Raw genomic sequence first — 21,811 nt, forward strand, 5'->3', positions numbered from 1 at the left:
TCCAGACACTTCTGATTACGGTGAACTACTGCTTGAGAGCAATATTGACCAAACTGTCCACGTGCGTACATTTTTGGCACTCCCGGTATTTGTTATCAGTAAGTAAAAGTTATCAGTAATTCACACAGTAGGAGGGGATCCATTCACTCAAGTCTTTCCTCTTTAAAGCTAGTTAATGTCAGAAGGTGGAGATCATAGAAAATTTGACTGAGGATCAGGAAGAAGGTAATCTAGTTGCCGACAGGACTTGGGGTAAGGGTAACATGGGTAGGTTCTACCGTGGATTCTTGGAACAATAAGTTCTGGTACTAGGGAATAGAACGGCAGTTGAGTAAGGGAGGTGAGACCATGCCAATGACAAATGCTATCTCTTTTGAAAATTTTGTAGTGTTATGTTAAATAGAACTTTCTTCTTCCAGTCGGGCACCAGGAACTAGAATGCAGGTTAGTCCTGATGATAATATGATTCAGATACGTTATGGAGCAAATAGACTTTTGTGGGGACCCTAAGATTTCTTTGATGGTGAAAATGTGCCCACATTTCACAGACTCTTCATACATGCCTGGAGCACCACCTGCTCCTAAGTGGGAACTGCACAAAATAAATTTGTATACAATTGAATTTCTTTTCTTTTTGATATATTCAAAGGGTTATATTTAATGGCTAATGTAAAAAGATTTAATAGGAATAATTTAAAAAAAGGGAAGAGTTCAAAGAAAATGGTAGGCTAAGAATTAGACAAGAGAAATAGGTGTGAAGAAAATTGGAAAAAAAGCTATGTCAGAGTGAAATTGTATTATTTAAATCCCATGTTTGATGTTGATTTATCAATACATTTGAAAGATGGAAAATATTTACAAAATGAGGAAATTAGTTCTGGAGCTTAGGCAGCTGAAAGACATTGGGAGTGAGAAAAAAAAATATTTGGAAGTCATTAGATATCTCCCTGGGAGATAGAGTTGGCAAAATGGCTGATTTAAAAAAGTTAACTATTTCCCCAAAGTCTCCTGAAAGACTGTGGACAGCTTAATTTATATTTACTTTCTTAGAAAATGTTTCAATACTTAAAGATTTAGCAAGGAGACCACAAAGTAAAGACGTTATACAGTTGTCTAAAATAAACTCTTATTTGTGAAATTTCATCAAATACAAATGGAAGACATTTTCTTTCTTTGTTAATTTTTGTTTGTTTTTAACTATTTCAAATATTTGAAGAAATGTTTTCCTAGGAGGCCCAACTGTTATGTTTCAGGGTTCCAAAACTCCCGTTTAGAATTGCAGGCATAAGTTGATGTGTATATGTATTTTCTTTTATGAGGTGTGTCAACGTTTTATCAACTTCTCAAGTGTCAATGGCCCTGAAAAGTTTAAATCCACTGCACTAATCATCTTTGGGACCCTATTCTAGCTCTCAATGTGCAGTAATTCCATGAATCTTTGTTCTTCAAACCTAGGTGGGTTTTTTTTGGTTTTTTTTTAAACCCCTTCTTACACATGGGCAAGAAAGCATCTATGACTGAAATGGAAGGGATGCTTTGAGAAGCAGGCTGAGCTTTGCAAGTCCACCCTCCATCCAGGGCTGGGGAAGGGTGCGATGCCCCGAGGCTCCCTAAGTTTGCACGCAGGCAGCACCGCTGGGGCAGCTCCAAGCGCGTCGAGAAGTGTAATCCCTCCGCTAAGTACTTGGCTCTCAGTCTCCAATCACTAGTGGGAGCTGGAGAGGGCAAGTGAAAAAAAAAAAAAAAATTCCAGAGGCGGCCGAGTAGCGAGAGGAAAAAAAAGTCCTGCGGCGGCGGCGGCGGCGGCAGAGCGGCCACGGCGGCCAGAAGTTGACGGTGCGGTGGGCGCGGGGCGCGGAGCTGGTGCGGGGCCTGCGCGGGCGCCGGGAAGGTTTCGGGACTGCGGGGAGCACGCCGGGGCCGGAGCGCAGCGGCGGGTAAGGAGCGCGGGGCGCGGCGGGGCTGGTCCCGCGTGCGGGAGGCTGCGGACCGGGCGGAAGCTGAGCGGGGCGAGGGGCGGCGCGGGGCGGGCAGCCGGCGGGCGCGGGGCTCGGCGACGTCGCCCCGCTCCGGATCGGAGGGAGCATGCCGGGCTGAGGGCGAGAGCGAGCTGCGCGGCTTTGGGGCGGCGGCGGCGGCGGCCGCCGGGCTTTGTGCGCGGGCGGCTCTGTCGGGACCCCGAGACCTCGTGCCGGCGCGGGCGAGGAATCGGTGGCAGAGGCGTCCGCGGGCGGGACACGTGCTGTGCTCGGGAGGGAGTCGGGGAGTCGGGACCTGACGGCCCGGGGATGGGGCGGGAGGGGGAGCGAAGCGCAGCCCGGGGAGCGGGGAGATGGGAGGGAGCCTGCGGGCGGGGAGGCGCGGAGCCCGCCGAGACCCACCAGGAGGCGTCCAGCTCGTGCAGAGCCACCTGCCTCGCACGCCTCTGCGGACCCGGCCTCCTAGCGGGGGAAAGGGCGCCCGGGCTGGCCCCCGCGCCCCGGACTGTCTGTGTCTCTTTGCTGCTACTGCCTGTCGCTTTCCCTCTGTCTGTCGCTCTGTCCGTGTCACATTCTCAGTGTTTCTGTCTGTCTGCTTCCCCTACTCTCTCTCTCTCTCTCTCTCTCTCTCTCTCTCTCTCTCTCTCTCTCTCTCTCTTTCTCCCCCTCCGCACACCCTCTATCTACCCCTCCCAGGGTCTGTTTGTCTCAATGCCTCCCTCTCCCCACCCCCTTCTCTGGTCTTTCTGTCTGTGTGTCCCTCCTGCTCCGTCTCCTTATCTTTGTCCCTGGTCTCCCACACTCCTTCCTTCTCTCTCATTTAGAGGCTGACTTGCTTGCTCCTCGTCCCACTGTCTTTCTCTCACTCACTTTCTCTTGATCTCTGCGCCGTTGTCTATTCGTCCCTGTTTCTGTCAGGGCTCCGTATTTCTGTCGGTCCCTCGCGGTGTTAGGATTTCAGACATTAAAAGAAGATCCTCCGGAAGTTGTCCGGTGCAGTGTCTTATTCTTTTTGAGCCACCCTACTCCAGCTGGATTCAGGGTCCTTCGTACTTGTTTTCTATTGATTAGGGGCACTGTGGTTTCCTTGAGTTATAGGAATTGCTCTTTACTTAGTCACCTTTCCACCAAGGTGAGGTCAGTCACTGAGCAGCCACAAAGGTGCCAGTGAAAGAAAACAGAAGAGAGCGCCTTAATTGCCTCCAATATAGAAGGAGAATGTACCAAACATATCTGCAGTGAAGCACAACCACCTGAGCCGTTCTTGAATTCTGGAAAGAAACACACAAGGCTCCACCAATAATGAGAGGACTCAGCCAGAAAGTATTTGAAAATAATTTGAAAAAGCACTTATGGAAATTTCTTGCTATGCTGAAGTGATGCCAACTAATACTTGTTTTCTTAACATATATTTTTAGGATCCTTGTGACAACTCTCCTAATTATTGTTTTGCGAAAATTATGGCAAATGTCTTGTCTCAACTGGGACATTGGTCTTTAACGAAATATTTAGTCTTTGTACTGTTATACCTCTTTACACTCTAGTGATCAAGAAGAATTATTTCTAAATGCAAGAAAAATAGGAAAGGATTTGTCAGTAATTTTAAAACATAAGACAGTCCAGAGATCAATAATTTCTTTGGAAAACTTTCACTATAAGGATGTTTTGAAGGATATTACATCTTAGTGAAATATGCAAGTTATTACACACTTAGATCATTGTGCGATGCAAAAAAAGGTTGTGTGCTGTAAGCAAATCATAGTAGTGATAGTTTTTTTATGGGAAACATAGCTGGGAAATTAATTGCTCAGATTTTCACTGTTTTCTTTAGTCATGCATAATGTACCTTTGTTTTTAGCCAAATATGGCCTAGGGCTACAAAACTTGATACAGTGCGTTATTTGTCCAATCTGAATTACCATTTAGAAAACCACCTTTTCCTTTTGGTCACAAGATATAAGTTGATATGATCTCATTACTCATGTGCTGGGGTCTGCCGATGAATTTTAATGGCACTGATTTGTGATTTTAAATCAAAATGTTAGTTTTTGGTGAGTTAAAATCTTGATTTATGTCATGTTAGTGAATCATCACTATTTATAGGGGCTTTGCCACCTTTTCTGCCAGGTGCTACACAGCGTTTAGCCCAGGCAAGGTTGTCTGAAATTCCCTGTTAGATTATTGTCCCTGAGTGACGTGCTGCCTCTACTCAGGGTGGGTTCATATATGTCCCTCAAAATGTTCCAGTCGTTAAATAATATTTATTAAAAGGAAATTGACTTAATATTTTCCTCATAAAGTTTGAAAACCGTGTGAGATGGCCTGATAAATTACTTTTATTACAGTAAATGCTGATTTTACTATTTGTTTAGAAGGCAGTCTAAAATGTGATATCTTGTGGTACGTGTAGCACCCTCCACTCTTCCTTAGCATGCAGCTCATATTTGTCATCTTAATATAAGTCACTTGTCTCCTACTCCAATCTAACAAAGCCTTCCCTAATTTTCATAAGCTCCCTCATCGCTGCCTCTTGGGGGGCTTCTGAGCACACCTCTCTGGGTATCATATTCCCCTCTCTGCTGTATAATTACTTGCTTGGCTTTTTCTCACTTGGCTATTTCTCACTGAGCTGAGATAGTGTTCCTTTTCTTTCCTTCTCTGAATTTCAGATTCCCAGCAGTGTACCTGGCACAGGAGAGATAGTCAAACAATCCTTGAAGGATGATTTGTTCTCTTCCAATTTGTCCCTAACTTGTGATACTAATTCTTTGTAGTTGCAGTAGCTTAAAGGAAATATGTTAGCATGGTATAATCACAGATCATAGACCGAGGGATGAAAGAGTCTTAGGTAGCATCTCATCACACACATTAATATTAAAGATGAAGTGGATCAGGCCCAAAGAGTTTGAAAACCATGCTCAGAAATAATGAAGCCACATGGGCTATGGAACTGAGACCTTGTGCTATTTTCACTGGGCCACAGTTCTTTTCACTGGACTCATACTTGCCTTCTTTCACTAGGAATGGATACATCTGTTATTAGAAGCTAACAATTATTATCTAAACTCAGAAGATTTCTTCTCATGCCAACTAATAGCAATCATATATGAAACTTATTTTGCAATAACTCATAATCATGCGTTACTCATATGCATGGAGGTAATATTTCTCTTTTAGAACATTGACTTCTAAGTGCTTTTATATGCTCAGCATTGTTTGGAGTCATCTTTCGCAGACTGATTATTTCTACCTGCAAAAAAGATTTAAGCTCTGGCGACTTAAATTTTCTCCTCTAGAACTTTCTGTGTATGCATTGGAGGGGGGTGGGGAGAAAAGGAAGTTTGGACCAGATTAAGGGCTCTTTTTGAAGTTTTTCTTCAGAGACCACCAGTTTAACTCCCAGAACAACTGCAAATTCATCTGTTTCACATATCAGACTCTCCTGTGAACTTTTGTTTGAAAAAGGGCTAACATAGTTTAAAAAAGGCTTGAAGACCTCTTCATTTGATGTTTTCCAATCTTCTTGTTCTTGAATTACATAAGATAATTTCTAGCTTCTAAATCTGGGTATCTGGAGGATGGTTGATAAAAGTATTAAGGATAGAAGGAGATTTTGTCTGAGAGATACTCATTTCAGGTTTCCATATGCCAAATTTGACATGGTGGCAGAAATTGAAGTAGAAGTGTTATCATATATAGAGAGGCAGGCCAGAATTCAGGGAAGGGAGGGGCCAGCGCTAGAAATAGGGGTTTAACAGTCATTCAAATGGGATTAATGACAAAAGTGAGGAAAAGTAAAACTTTAGGAATTAACTCTGGAGAGAGAAATAAACGAAGATTGAGGGATGGACCAGATGGACATTTTATGATTCCTCTGAATATTTTTAAAGTTCATCTATAGTATTAAGATAAAAAAAGGGTAATGCATAATTTACATCAGACAATAATCTGCTTTCATGATTTTCAGAGCATCCACTTACATGCCACTTATCGTAATTACATTCATTTTTACTTAAATGTTTGAGTGCCTACTCTCTGCCTGGCATTATTATACACTTGGAGGACACTGCAGCCATCAGAGACCTAAGGTCCTTGCTATCATTGAATTTGCACTCTAGAGAGTGGAAGCACAATGTATGACACACAAGCACATGAGTAAGATCATTTCCAATAGTAAAGCTGTCATTAATAAAATAGGACAAGGTTATATGACAGAGAGTGACTGGGGCTACTTAATATGTGATGTTCAAGGAAGGCCTCTCCAAGGACATCCCTGAACAAAAGAAAGAGCAGTTCAGTGAAGATCGGGGAGAACTTCCTGGCAGAGGGAACATTAAGGCTGTCTGTAAAGCAGCAGCAAGCTGGGTGCACACTGGCCAGTGTGGTTAGACTCCGGCAGTTAGGAGAAATGATAAAAATGAGATCAGAGAGATAGCCAGGCTTGTGTTATGAAATACACATTTTATTCAAAGTACATTTTATTGAACTACCCTGGAGGATTTTAAACAGAGAAGTGAACAAATCTGATTTAGCATGTCGTCTGTCTGTAGTGTGTGAGGCTTAGAAAAGGATCTAGTTTATTTGGCCAACGATGGAACTGGAGAGATCGATCAGACATTGTTCTTATCACTGGGAAGAGTCACTGAGTTGAATCAGGCTTCCCCCCCCCACTTTCTTTCTTTTTTCTCCTTGATCTACATTACAGAAATCCACTGGTTCAACAGTTGCTTTTACTTTTAAATTGCAGACCTCAGCACCTCACAGTTCCCAGATGTCACATAAAGTTTGTGTTCTGGTTACAAGGCAAAGGAAGCAAGTCAGAATTTTCTAATCAGGTTTGAGTGTCATTTTTCTCTAACCCTCAGGTTTGAAAACTTTGCAAGCTTCTTGAAAGACTTCACTATCAAGTCTGCGTCCTTACATCTGGAACTCACCCATCGTTATATCCCAACCCTTTGCAAAGAGCTGGTATATGGTAGGCATTCAGTAAATACTTGTGGAATGCTGCTGGATGCAGTCTATTAGAGACCCATAGTTTGATTCAGTTGACTTTAGTTTTCTTGCTTATCAGCTCGTATATTGGCCCCATGTGCCTTTACCTTTAGAAGATATTAAGTAGCAAGTTTAGAAATGATTTTTCTGAATGTTGTATTTACTTACTGGCTAAAGGAAAAAAGATACAATCCAATATATCTCTTTATAACATTTCTTGCCTGGCTGTCTTCAGATAAACATTTTAGTCATTTTTATAGCAGTTAGATAGATACAGACTTAAACAAGTACAGACACATCTGTCACTAGTTAATTTGTTGATTTATGAATCTGCAGTGATTCCAAGGAAGTCTGTAATGATTGTGTCTTTGTCTAAATTAATCTCTTGATAGAAATCAGTGAGTTTTATCTGACTAATACACTTTACAACTGTCTATAAAAGGTACCACATTATCATCAGTTCTTTTTTCTGAAAACAAACTACTCTTCTGCTGTTGTCCAGTAAACATTTGGCTGTAATAGTACACATCATACCTCTGATTGCAGAAGGTAGCACTCTGCATAAATAGGTTGCAAACAACTTGGCATCACATTTTCATGTATCTAGCAATTATCTCTCACTGTTGCTTTAGATCCTTTTCAGTTAGTCAAGAGTCCCTTCTGTATCCAAACATCTTCTTTTCCTGTCTAACTGGATTTTGCTAAAACCTCATGCATTATTCCTGTTGGCTTCTATGTCACATATCCTCTGTTTGCCTTTCCAGATCCATTTCTCACTTACGCCCTGTGCCCACGAGGGTACCTGGGTGGACAGCTCTGATATCCAGATGGCTTAGGGCATGGAGGAACCCCAGCAGGTGATTAGAGGGTGGTGGAGAGAGGGTATTTATTCTCTTGGTTCTTTCCCTGCTAGATCAACTTGGGCTACCTGTGTGCTTGCCCTGAACGACACCTTCTCTGCATGACTCCGTCCTTTCAGATTCCAGTAGTCCCTAAAATAGCTGCTCTGCTTTTACTACCCTCTTTTACTCTACTACCGTTCAGGTTATTTTACATTCCTGCCTCCTGCCTAAACTTATTGTTTGTAAATAAATCTGCATATCAGACTTGGTTACAATTAAAGTCCCATTTTTCTGTTGAGTCAGCTTCTGAAAGACTCCCCCCCACCCTTTTTTTTTCTTGTTTTGGAACTTTCTTGGATTGATAAGAACAGTTGACCCCCTTACCTCTGTTGGGTATCTGCTTTCCACGCCAAATTATATGCGTCTTTCTATCCATGCAACAATAGCGTGGAAAGCCTAAGTTGTGCTGTAAACACTTTTCTGTCAGACAGTTTATTGCTTTAAACTTATTGCTTGATAGCCTGTATACCTTCTACTTATGTAATTTGGTTGTCTCATTCACTCTTTTAATTCATTAATGCAGTGCATAGTTATAGAGTCACTACATCCAGGCACTGCTTAGGTATTGTGGGCACAAACAGGCAGATGTTTGCCCTTGTTTGGGATGAGGATTGAGGGAGAGGTAGTAAATAATAAAAACAAACAAACATAAATATAGTCTTTACAAATCCAGTTTGTGATTAGGGCTGTGAAGGAAATAAACAATGTGCAGTGGTAGAGAGTAATAGAAATGACTACTATTTGCTTGACATCACAAGCTGAAAGGCAGGGGCGTTTTTAAGTGGCTTTTGTTGACCTGCATCTGTTACACAGGCTCTTAAGTGAATTTTAAAAGCTTTTCCCAATAATGTAACTAGTAAATCTTCTTGGTCGGAGAATTAGAAATTGCAGGTAAACCTATAGAAAATAAATGGCCTTATACCATTACCTAAAATTAATATTTTGGTATGCACATGTATATACCCTTTAAGAATTTTCTTGTGCATTTTTACATTTTTAAACAAAAATAAGATTATGTATATAATTGTGTTACTTGCATTTTCCCTTAATTATACGTTGAGAACACCATTCTATATCAATCTATTCATTTTGAAACATAATATTTAAGGTATATCAATGTAAAATCACAAGCTTCCACATCTCCCTGCTGGGTTATATTTATTAGGATTTTTTAAAAGTTAGGTAGACATGAAAAAGAAAATGGTCAATAGTCCATTGCATAAATAACCTTTGCAAATTATGAGACACTTGGAATTTCAGAGTATAGAAGTGGCCTAAACCATACAGATTTTTATTTAATCAAAACTCCTTTGGATTGCAATGTCTTGTAAAATTAATTAAATGAGAACAGGAAGGGAAAACAATTTAACTAAACTTCTTTTGTTTAGTAATCACTTGCTAGCTCTGTGCCTGGGCCAAGTTGCTGAACCTGCGTGTGTTAGCTTCATCATCTGTTAAATGGGGATGACCATAATAGTGATTATAGGTTGGTGTGAGGATTAGAACGCTGAATATTTGTAAAATGTTTAGAACAATTCTCAGCATGTAGAAAAATACCAGAAGCATTAGATAAGTAAATAAATGATCAAAGAAATCTGGCAATTGCTCATATATGTCTTAAAACTGCAAGCCTTCTCTGAGCCTTTATTATGGTACTATGCATTGTGACAGTCTTCCGAAGGAGTATTTGACCCTGGGACTGCTAGTTTTTTCTGAGGCATCACTGGACTAATGTTCCTCAGAACACACTTTGAAGAAAAGATGGATACAAGTAATTGACTAAACGTTTCACCAGCCTATTGTCTCCTGAAAGGAAGGGACCATTCTTATTGCCATGACTTTTCCTCTACCTGTCACACCTACCATAGAGTAAGAACCCAGTTTTATTTATTTATTTATTTATTTATTTATTTATTTCTCCCTCCTTTTCCTTCTTAGAGGTAAAATGAATGTTTCTCATGGTTATCCAGAGAAAGAATTCCTGCTAGTACAGATGTGAGTATCCTCTGGGGATCACTGAGCCCACGGTTTATAGTACATACTATTTTCTGAAAAGCTACTTATTATTTTTTTCTAATACAGAGTATATATTTATTGAAGTGATCTTGGAAAGTATAGGGAATTGTAAGAAATAAAATAAAAAGCAGACACTCTTCTACCACACAAACATAGCCACTATTAACATTTTGGGTCTTTTTTTCTTTACAAAATTGGGAGCATAATATAATATGGATTTGTGTCTTGCGTTTCTTTTTCCCTTGACTTTATTTATATAATATTCTCAATCCAAGACCTGCAGTGATTTCTGGCCTTCAGATGATTGGTAATCTGCATTTCAAAAGAGCTTCCTTCCTTACTTACCAAAGTCTGTGGCCAGAGACAATATGAAAATAAAATGGTGTATCTAGAATGAGTTTCTCTATTATTTTAAGTATTCTCGGAAATTGGAACCACCTGGTAAGCAGTTGGCAGTTCTGTTTAAAAGACCTGGAGTAGGTGACCTCAGGTTGCTTCATTTTTATGAGTCATTCCAGTGTTCTAGCCAGCAGCCAGATGGGACGCACAAGAATCCATGACCAGGCTGGTTTGTAGGCATTACTTACTCACCCTGAGTGATTGTGAATTTATATAATGTTGAGATTAACTAGGAAAAGTTATCCAGGGAAACCTGAATTACTCCAAAATAAATATAACTATGTAATGTTTAAATGATAAATCTGTACCCTCCGTTGGTATTGGAGGTAGGATTCTAGTAAATATACCAATATGGAGGGCAAACCTTGTTTCTAAGTGTTTTATCTTGTACTATAATTTTGAATAGAAATAATATTGCTTTTATATGGCAATATACAAGTAAGGACTTCAAAAATGCTAATTGTTCCAAGTTTTACTCTGTGTACTGCATAAATAATAGATGCCGTAGTGATTAAAATATATCTATTCAGTAAGTCCTTTTCATTCAAACGTCCTTCAGCAATTTTGAATCTCCATCTCACTTGAGATTAAATTAATCACTCTTTAAAACACTTATCTTTAACATCTGTAGCAAATGAAAATATTTAAACTCTTTCTGAAGAGGAAAACCATGCTACACTGTTTAATTGAATTAAATTAGCTTTTCATGGAAATTTACCTAGGAGCTGTTTCTGGAACCAATTTGGAAAATGATCTTTGTATTCTGTGTCATTTATGTTTGATTATGTTTTTCTTAGTAATTCTCAGTGGGCCTGATTCACTCCTTGCTTTAGTCATCAAACCCTTGCAATTTTTGTAGGCAAATTAGGCATTTCCTACTCCATAATTATGCATGTTTATGGAATAATGTATGCTTCCTTCTTGTATGGAGATGGTGTAAGAAATTCTTAATTCTGTGACTTAAAATTATCTAAATTTTATCAAGTTAGCATTATGTTGAATATGTTAAGGCTGAGATAAAATAATCATATGTAAATTAACTTCTTCCAAAAAATGTTTTCTAGAATTTAAGTTTTGACACTTTTACTAATAAAAGCAGGTGCTGCTGTTGGTAAAGACGATAGATAATCCAAAACTTCTTGTAAATCTATTGCCTGGGAGCAATCTGTATCTCAGGCACATCAAATATTTTGCACACTACATTTTCTGCATTCACCCTGAAGCTGTAATCTGTTTTTTACAAAGCCATGAAGAAATTTATAATTGATTACAAAAACTCAATTTTCAAGTTTTTTTAGCTGTAAAATTTATCCTTTGTGATCAATAGCATGAGGATATATCTTATATCCTTGGTAAAGGGCTATAACATGCCTTTATTTCTTGAATGCTTCATGTTTAGCAGTTTAAAGATATTTAAAACATATTTAGCTTTTTAGAAAAACTTTGTGGTATCACAATCTGAATATTAGGATTGCGCTACTTTTCTCCTTAATCCTGTGAATACATGAATGCTCATTTGCATTCTCTTTTTCTCTCCACCTTCCCACTTTTTCCTCCCCCTTCTCTTGTCTTTTTCTCTCTCACCTTTTCACTTGATTTGCAAACACTATTACCTCTGACTACTTTTTCTGACTCAGAGGGGGTTAAACCATTTCATTTCTATGATCCTGAACCTCTAGAGTATTTCCAGAGTCCTTACTGGTTTACCATCCTCTAAAAGATTGGAGTTTTGACTAAGTTAGTGTAATTAGAATAATGATTGGTATTCTGTGGACATGGTCCTAAAATACTTTAATCATATTGACTGATAATATAACAGTAAATTAATGTATTTCTATTTTGTTATGAAATCACTTATATAATTTTATAATTTCACTCAAAATATTTTCATGAAATGTCCTTTTTAACATGCTCACAGCTGATAAAAAGCTAAAAATGACATTGACATATATAAAATATATTGTAGCTGTTACTTGGGTCCAGACAATTTTCATTCCTTTATACAATCTCTTTGATATGCAAAAATCTATAATTATATAAGGTTTTCACCAAATACTCTCTAGCCCTTATTTTATTTGAAATTTCATGTATTTATAATTGTGGTTTGAAATCTGTTCTTAGGCATTTGTCAACATTTTCCTTCTAACTTACTAGCGTGTGGCCTGACTTAACCATGAGACTATAAATTTCTTTTTTGGCTCATCTCCCCTAAACCTGGAAAGTATAATGCAGTTTAACAATAATATTTTACATCTTTAGTTTGTGAATAATGTCTTTATTACAAATTGAATTATTAAATATTTATGCACTATGAATGAAGCTGATGCCATATGTGTCAAATAGATAGTTATGTCTTGCACTAAGGGGAAAGATGTTTAAAGTCACAGATCACACACTATCAAAAAATAAATGCAGAGCATGAATAGACTGAAATGGGAAAGACGAAATAAGACAATGAGAACATTTATGAAGTGCCACGTTGATTCAGCCTATTCTGTCTTTAGGCAGTGCCATCAGGGGATATGTTAGGGAAGGCTAGAGTTGGTTCCATGATTTCACTTTTAAAATTTAGTATGCTATTCTCCAAAGAACTTTGTTTTCCTCAATATAAACCACTGCTCTTTTTTTGGAACTGATTAGAATTTCTTAGTTTGTTTAACTTCTTGGCTTTATGTTTCATTCCTCAATGAAAATGTGTATTCTAGTTGAAATATAGCAGCATTTTGTTAGCTTTTTATTTTGCTTGTCCATCCTTTCCATCATTGTATAGCGTCTGAGTCTTGACCTCTGTAATGTTTCCTTGTTGCCTTCACCTTTCTAGACTTAAAGAATGCTGATTTTTCTTGTCTTTCTTCATAGGGCTGTCCTATGCTCCACTTGATCATTGATTTTTATTTGCTTGGATTTTTCTCAGTGTATAAATCTTGTTTTCCGTTCTTTTTTTTGGATTAGAGTTATAATTTTTTAATGCAGCTTTAGATATTTTTGCAGTGCCAGGCTGTGTTAGACTAGAACTGCATGGAGTATTTCAAATAAGGATGAACTGTGGGTTTAAGTGAGATGGGAATCATGTATTTTTGTTTTTAGGTGATGTGGTGCCATTGTGAGCTTTGGTGGCCATGGGGAACACATTAATGCGGTGACTTAAGCTCCTTTCTCTTATAACTATTCTGTTATAACTAAGGCCCATTATCCTGAGAAGTGCAGTCTATATATTTCCTCCCCTACATGCAAAACCCTATAGTTTTCTGCTTTGAATCTTATTTGATGTTTTCCCCCTAATAATTCATAAAATTTTGGAAATCTTTTAGGTTATCCCACTGACTTGGCGTTTCACATGCTGGAAAAACTTAGTATTTTTTGCAGACCTGGAAAATTTAATCTACATTTCCTCTTCTACATCATTTATAAAGATGTTAAGTAAGACCACTTCTAGCACCTTCCCTATTTGTAGTTTTCCTGCCCAAGTAATGCCTTTTCTCACTGTCTTCTTTGTTTCTCCAGTAGAAGTTCACCTACTCCTATGGTGACTCAGTTCTTTTTAATAACTTTCGTGGTAGTACCTTGTCAAGGGCTTTTTTTAAAAAAAAAACGAGTGGATTATATCCACTGTTTTCTCCCTTGAAGTTCCAGTCAGCTTTTAATTTGCCAACACAGAATTACCCCTGAAAAAAAAATCAAAGCTAGTCACCCCCCCCAACACACACTATTTACTAAATTCTTCATTGACTTTATGCTTTACCATATATAGACCTCACAAATCTGCCAAATTGCCAAGAAATAAGTAAAACACTAAATTGGGGACATTTCAGAGGCTGTGAATAAAAGAGATGAAATTTGGCATTAATGTGGATGGTTGAACTATATAAGCATACAATCAAAGGGGTTACTGTGTTTAAGTCTTATGTTTCAGGCAATGTGCTAAATAAACTCATCTCGTTTAAGATAGTAGCGATTGTCATCCCACTTTACATATAAAGGAACGTAAGGCACAGTGAGGTTCAGCAGATAGTAGTCCAGGATTCTAACATAGGACCCCCTGATTCTAAATCCATGCGTACATGTTGAAGGCCTGTTAGAATCAGACACTGTGTTAGTTACTGATGATACAAAGATGAGCAGCCCTCAGCCCTGGTGGTCCAAGAGCTTGGAAAGACTCCTGAGGGAAGGAAGAGACCCAGGGATAACAATTGTATGAGATGGTAATTGCATGGGGAAGATGCTGTGAGCGCATAGAGACAGGTTGATCATTCAAGAGTGTCCAAGATAGAGACTTGGGCTATTGATCATATTTTGAAAGGAGAGATGGATAAAGAGAGAAAATGTTTAAAAACTTCGGAAAAGTATATTTTGAACCTTAAATAGTGTAATCTCCCTTTCTCCCCCCGTTTAGTTATGGATCATTTCTATAAAAAGAATATTTGCACTGTTTTTTAGAGCAAAGTTTCCACATCTTTACTAAAATTGACTTCGGTTTGATCCACACGTTTATGTGTGTGTGTGTGTGTGTGTGTTTATGTTTATATGTGTTTGTGTGTGAGAGAGATCCATTGATTGATTTGCAGGGCATTTAACATGGGTTAAATGTAGTGACATTTTAGTGAATTTGGGAAATCAAATATATCAGGTAATTTGCTAAGACGAGAGATGCATATGATGAAAAAAGATCTTTTAAAATTGATCAATTTATCTGAAATGATATTTTTAAATGTAAACAATTAATTTGAAGGAAGCACCATAATGTGTACCTAACAGTAAACATTGGATTGTAGGGCTTGGCAAAAGTTCAGTTGTTGGCAGGGACTAGAAGATATGTAGTAAAAACACAGTAAAAATCTTCAAGGAGAGTTTGATCTTGAAATTCTTGTAAATCATTTTTTTCTAATATATAAATGGATTCTAGATCATTATCTGTAATAGATATATTACCTAAAATTTCTATTTGATTTGTTAGAATGTGCTGGAGTGAAATGAAATTACTGCAGGGGTTCTCTGTGCTGGTTTGCAACCTGCTCAAACTGACATTATTTTCCCATCAGATAGTTTGCTTCATATCTTTTCACGTGTCTTTTCTAGAGAGAACCATAAAACGTCTTTTTTGTTTTAAGCATAATATTTTTTGTTGTTGTAGAGCAAAATGTAATGGGGTCTCTTGGCTGTGGCTATGGAGTTTAGCTGAGGCAGAGTTATCAAATTAAAAAAGAAATCTTTAGTTTCCAAAACAACCAGATTAAACATGTATTTTACCTGGAGCCAGAGTGCTTTAGGAAAAAAGAAGTTTAACAGAGATTTAGGCATTAAAAGTGAAATGGTAAATTCAAAACACTTAATGTTAAAACAGTACATATATGTTAAATCAATATATTTTTTTCTGGTCCAGGAATCACCATTTGATTTTTCCAAAGGAGTATAAATATCACAGAAGCATACTAAGTTATAGTATAATTTGCAACAAATGCAAAGCTTCCTTAGTGACTTTGTATATTCCAAAATACAATTTTTCCATTATGGAAAATTGTATTTATGTTGAACATAAATAATCAGGTATTTGTTTCACTAATGATCCAGATTATTTTAAAATCATGTTACTGGATTTAACGATGCGACCTCTGTTCTGCAACCTATACTGGAGGCTTGTTATGCATGTCAAGGGTATTTCCTTTTATTTGTTCTAATTCTACCTGCCATTTGAATCATTGGATGACCCTTCATAATTTTATTATGAAACCATATAATAAGGAAGGACTAGTTGATTATTTTTTACTTTAACTTTCATAATCTTATATAATTCAGATCTTCTTTGTGTTCTCATTTCTCAGGTCAAATAATTCTTGTTTTGCAATTTCTCATCACAGTAATGAATGGGATACAGTAATATGTTTCAATACATTTGTTGTTCTTATTTTAGCATTTTACATCTGTTCTCTCTTTCAGGGGAGGGAGGCAAGTAGAATATTGAAGAGAGCACAGAATTGGAAAGCAGAAAAAGCTGTAATTAGTTTGGGAACCTCAGACTGATCACTTAAATAAAAGATTAGCCCAGCTCTCTGAGGTCTTTCTGGCTCTGAAATGCTATGATTCTGTAACCCAAATTGGCAAATCTTATCATAGTTAAGAATTGTAGTATGGCTCTAGATTCTTGAGAGCAAGGCACCGTAACTGTTTCATGTTTGTATTTTTTTCCCCTTCTGGTTGTTTTTAGAATTTCGGAGACAAAGGAGAACATAAATTCAGAAACTTCTGAGATTTTTATAATTCTTTACATGAAAGACACTTAAAATTCATATAATTATATTGTGTATTTTTATATACTTTTATAAGTAAACCTTTTACTTGGGGATTGCAAATAATTTTGGTTAGTAGGAAATAATTCTACTAACTGTACGTGTTTGGAATTATTTTCTAAGAACTTTAAGGCAGTTGCTGAAAAAGATTTTGTTCAGAAGTCAGATAGTTTCATGTTCGATTGTATTGGATTATAATGGCTAATTTTACTATAGATAACATCTGCAGAGCATGCTAGCAATATAACTTAGTTTTTGTGATTGTAACTTTTCACTAATCAATAAGAATGAGTTTTTTTGTGCCTTATTGGTTACTTTTATTTCTGTGACTCCCCATTCTAACTATTCTCTTTTAAAACCCTTTTAAATATAAAAGCACAAACTGAATTACTAAGTTGAAATGTACAGTTAAACTGGTTCTCAGTATGAGAAATGAATGCCTGTTGTATGTTTAGCTAAAATATTATTTTTTCATATTGTTCTAGGATTGGTTTAATGTTCAGATCCCTTTAAAACGTCCAGGACATTTGAAATACTATTTTCAAGTTGATTAGTAATTTCCTTTTAAGAACAGTATTTTCATACAGCAGTCAACTCTACTATTTTTGTATGTGTGAAGATTTCAGTGGTATTTTCTAGATGATCCATAACAAATTTTTAATACCAGCATGCTTCGGTTCAACCTTTCCCTATAGTACGTCTGTATGTGTTGAAAGAATCTAGGCTAACAGGAAAATTGTACTTATCAAGCTAAGTAAAATAGAATTGAGAAAACAAATCATCAGTTCCCCTGAAAATTCATCCTGCATCATTTGCTGTTACTATAAAGCAGGAAGCCTCCACTGAAAACTATAGAGTTGCTTGTTTTACATGAATTCTTTGCTATTATGAGATAAGGGAAACAAGATGAGGACAAAATTGAAGTTCTTAAGAAATACTGAAAATGTTCTTGACGATAGTGAGTGGATTAGTGTTCATAATACTAAAACTCTGGAATAATCAGAAATGAGGAAGAATGTGAAACAGTAAGGCAAGTTGCCCCTTCATATGGACTCTTTTTTTGGAAGTTGTATTGAAAATGAAAAAAATAATCTGATTACCTTTAAACCCAACGTGTTATCACTTTATTTATTAATTTCTCATGGAGACTATTCCTTTTACTCGTGCTCTTGCCTTCTTTTGAGATCTGATTCAGAGTTCCCTTTCAGAAAATATTCTATTAGTCCCCTTTCACTGGACTCGTCTTCCTTTTGTCCGCCTGCACGCTCTTCCATTCTTATGCACTTTGCACTGTATCAATTTGTAATTACTAGTTTCCCGAATTGTTAGTGTAATTAGAATCCTCACCATTTTAACTGTTATTGAATGGCAAAAACTGTCTTCTGTTTCATTGTTTTTCCACATATTTCACAGTATGGACATAACACTAAAGAGATACGTGGTCGGTGTTGATTGACTTCCCTATTTTGTGTGGTTGGAACCTTTATTTCCTTGTTATTATGGACATTTTCACTTTGAGAATATGGGAGGAGTCTTAGGATGTCATTTGTTGCATTCGTTTTAAAAATACATTCTGAGAACATAAAATAAGAAAAATTTTCTCTTCTGTATTTTGACTAAAGCCAGTGTAGATGTTCTACACTGGAATTTGGAGGCAGATGTCTGGGTTTGTATCTTGGCTCTGCCACTCAGTGTTCTCATCTGTAAAATGGGGATAATAAGAGGACCGTATAGTAAGGATGTTGTGGGAATTAAATGAAGTATCTAAAACTCTGCCTCATACAATAATTGTTCAGCAAATGCTTACTCTTGTCCTTTATTTTAGGTTTCTTTTAGTAGTGTTAGCACTCAGCCTACTCTATATGGATTGTTCTAAAATAGAATGAAGAAAATTTAGAGGCTAATTGATCAATTTTAATGAGAAATAATTTTCTTATAACATGTTTCCAAATACAAAAGTTTTAGGTCGCAGATATTCATATTAAAATGTTAAGTCCCTAGTTAGAAACAAGAAGCTCTTAGAAACAAAGTTATTTCCTTCCCTTTTTATTCAATTTGGGATCCTTCCATTTCTATTTCAAATGCTTGCTTCTAAAAAAAAAAAGTTTACATAATGAAATAAGAGGATAAATTATGTTTTTATTAATTTGAATGACTTTTTTTCCTTGGATGCATTATGAAAAGTCTGGTTAAGTTTAGCATTAGTGGAGCCTGAAGAGATATTAATATTAAGCAAGTGTTTAGTTGCATGACATGATCAGTTTACACTATTGCAGAACCTTAATTAAAGTTTTATTAAACTGTGTAAACCATGATCCAGTTTGGATTTGAAAGTAGATAGACATCTGTTTCAAATATTATTACTACAGTTAGAAATTAATAGCTTATTTTCTCTGAAAGTCTGCAAGTTTCCCTTTTGCAACTTTGTTTCTGTATCTTCACTATTCCCTCTGTATTAAAATATTTTTGAGATGTTAAGGTTATTTTAAATATCACATTTGTAATCTATACAAAATAAATGCTGGGAAGTATTTGGAAATATTTTATAGAAGAACCATAAAACAAGACTCCTTTGTTTTATGTTAAAAGCAGATTTCTATAGTAATGCATCACAAGCAGTTAAGACACTTTTCTTGGTTGGGGACCATTGTGCCTCCTCCCTTTTCCCTTCTCTCCCCTTTTTCCCTCTCCTTCCCTCTCTTGTTTTTTCCTTTATGAAATGAAGGCTAATTCTAAGTAAATTTTGGTGTCATTTTGCTCACGTTAACAGTGAGCGTAAAGTGCCCTAATTTTCTCATTTTGTTTCTTTGCCTCAATGACATTAGAAAATTCTTTAGCAAATACATTTCTTTAGCTAATTGTGTATGTGTTTTCCTCTTAGTTCTGGAAAGGGATCTTGAGATCATATTTCACTCAGAATATTTAAAGCTATCTGATGTAAAAACTTCAGAATTCCAATTTTTCTATTCAACCGTGCTCATTAAAATAGTAGAAAACAAAGTTTGTGATACGCCGAAGTTCAGAATTCATTCATTTACTATATTACTGTCTTGGTTCTGCAAGAACTGGTTATGTTTAATCAAATGACTACAAGTTGGATGGAAACTGTAAAACATAGGAAGAGGTCAAAAAGCAAATTGCACTACTTGGAGTTTATTATTTGTAACCATTTTGATATATTTTCCTCACTTTTTCTCATGTATTATTTTTAGATTTTAAAAAGTTGGGAGAATACCACCTTAATTTTGCATTTTGTTTGAGTTTTGCTTGAAATTATGAATGTTATATCATTAAATATGCTTCAAAGTATTTTAATTAACAACTGGAAAATATTCATTTGTATACTTTTTCATCATAAATAATGCTACAGTGGATATTTTTATGAATAGATCTTTAAATATTTATATGAAGTTTTATATATGTAACAACAAATTGCTTACCAGTGAAGTCATTCTAATTTATAATCCTTCCAGCAGGGTATCTATTTAATTTTACTCATAGTTTTAGGTGTATTAGTAAATATTTTGGTTATATCCATGAAGTCTCCCTGGGGCTCAGAAAAGACAAAACAAAATGTGGAAGACCCAAACAAAGTAGTTTTGAGTAAATGGGAATGTGCTCCACGTTATTTTTATTAAAAAAAGAAAAATAGGAGTTTTTACTGCTTATTAAATACTGATCATCACCTTTGATATATAATTTCATAAAATTTATAAAAGAAATGCAAATTAATGCCAATCATTTTTCTGTTATATGGTTCTAAGTTTTAATTTGTAACAGTGGGAATGATTTAGGAAAAAGCTATTAATTTACACAAAATGCTTGAAGGTAAAGGCAGAACTGGCATTAGGAAAAAAAATCTAATCCAAATTCTTATTTGATATGTAAATACGATTTAAAATGGTTTGTGCTTTGTGAAAATTCCCTTGTATTGTAGTGGAGCCACAGAAATTAACTTTTCTGATTTCTGCTCTTTTCTTGCTATAAAAAAGTATAGGCTTTTAAATGAGACATTTTTTTTTTCATATTAGAGGGTATGTAACATATGTACATTTTAAGGAATAATAGAGTGAATAATCTTACATCTACTAGTCAGCTTATGAAGCAATGTACAACCAGTACTTTTTAAGCTGCCCATGTACTCCTTCCTCAGTCTCATCTTACTTCTTTACTTCCCATCTGAGCAAACATTAACCAGAATTTTATCCTTATTATTCACTTAGTTTTTAAAAATAATGTTACCACATGCATGTGTATTCCTAAGCAGTAGATTTTTGAGCTTCAAAAATATCATTTTCTTGGTCTGAATTTTATTATATGTTGGCCTAAAGTTTGTACTGGCTTCCAGTTTATGTCTTTCCTCATATTCACTTGGCTCCACCAACCCATCCGATCTCAGCTGCTTGCCCTGTTTCCTTTACAGGTGGCTACGGTAGCACCTCCTGCTGTTCTCATGGGTGTAAAGCCCTGGCTGTTTTCATCATAATCTCATCTTTGTCACCACAAGTCATCTTAGCCTCCTCTCCTGTGCTTTGGGGGCAGCCTTCATATGACCTTTGGGGTGGGAGCTGTAGCAAGTCCAAGGCAAAGTCTAACCATGTAGATGCACAGAGACTCAGGTTTCCCCAGCAGCTGCCTAGACGGGCCAGATAACATAGCCTGGACACACAGGGGAGTGACATGCTGTGTCACAGAGACTGATCAGTGAGTGACGAGAGACAGGGAGAAGATGGGAGGTAAAGTACTTCTCTCCGGCCTCTGTGCAGATGTTCCTTACAGCCACTGTGATTTCTTATTTGGTCAGGTTGTTGATGTGTTACCTTATCATTGTTTTCTCTTCTGTCCTGCCTCATTTCTCCTTTCCTGTAGTACTTGCCATCGTCCTGTACTTTTCCTTTACTTGTCATTGGCATGTAAGTTTTGTCTCAAACTCTTGATTTCTAAGGAACAGAAATAGAAGTAGATACTTGGATGGGGTTTTATAGTTGGATTGCTTACCTTTTTGAAGGCCACGAAGACTGCTGGTTGTAAGGGAGCCGACCGTGACCCCTCGCACACTGTGGCATTATAAGGACTGTAGGTTTCAACTGTGATTGTTCGGTGTGAGTTGTGTGTGAAAGGCAAAATACGTGGCGCTGTACTTAACTGATATAGGGGCATGGGTAATGGGAAGGATTTTGATGTTTTGGCAGCATTAGAGCCCTCGAAAAAGAAAAGGATAGGCTAGGGCACCTGAAAG

At 36.9% G+C, this 21,811-nt stretch overlaps 1 protein-coding gene across 2 annotated transcripts in view; it reads left to right on the forward strand.

Annotated features, from left to right (window-relative positions):
* Positions 1-1,751: 1,751 nt before the first annotated feature.
* BMPR1B (bone morphogenetic protein receptor type 1B) overlaps positions 1,752-21,811 on the forward strand; it is a 368,245-nt gene continuing 348,185 nt past the window's right edge. Inside the window, exon 1 of one of the 2 annotated variants that reach the window (XM_081056909.1) lies at positions 1,752-1,937. The gene's annotated coding sequence lies outside the window, so the exon portion shown is untranslated. The remainder of the gene's footprint in view (positions 1,938-21,811) is intronic. The other variant, XM_081056908.1, reaches the window with a different exon arrangement.

This window comes from Rhinolophus hipposideros (genome assembly GCF_964194185.1).
Source record: "Rhinolophus hipposideros genome assembly, chromosome: 1".
Taxonomy (NCBI): Eukaryota; Metazoa; Chordata; class Mammalia; order Chiroptera; family Rhinolophidae; genus Rhinolophus; species Rhinolophus hipposideros.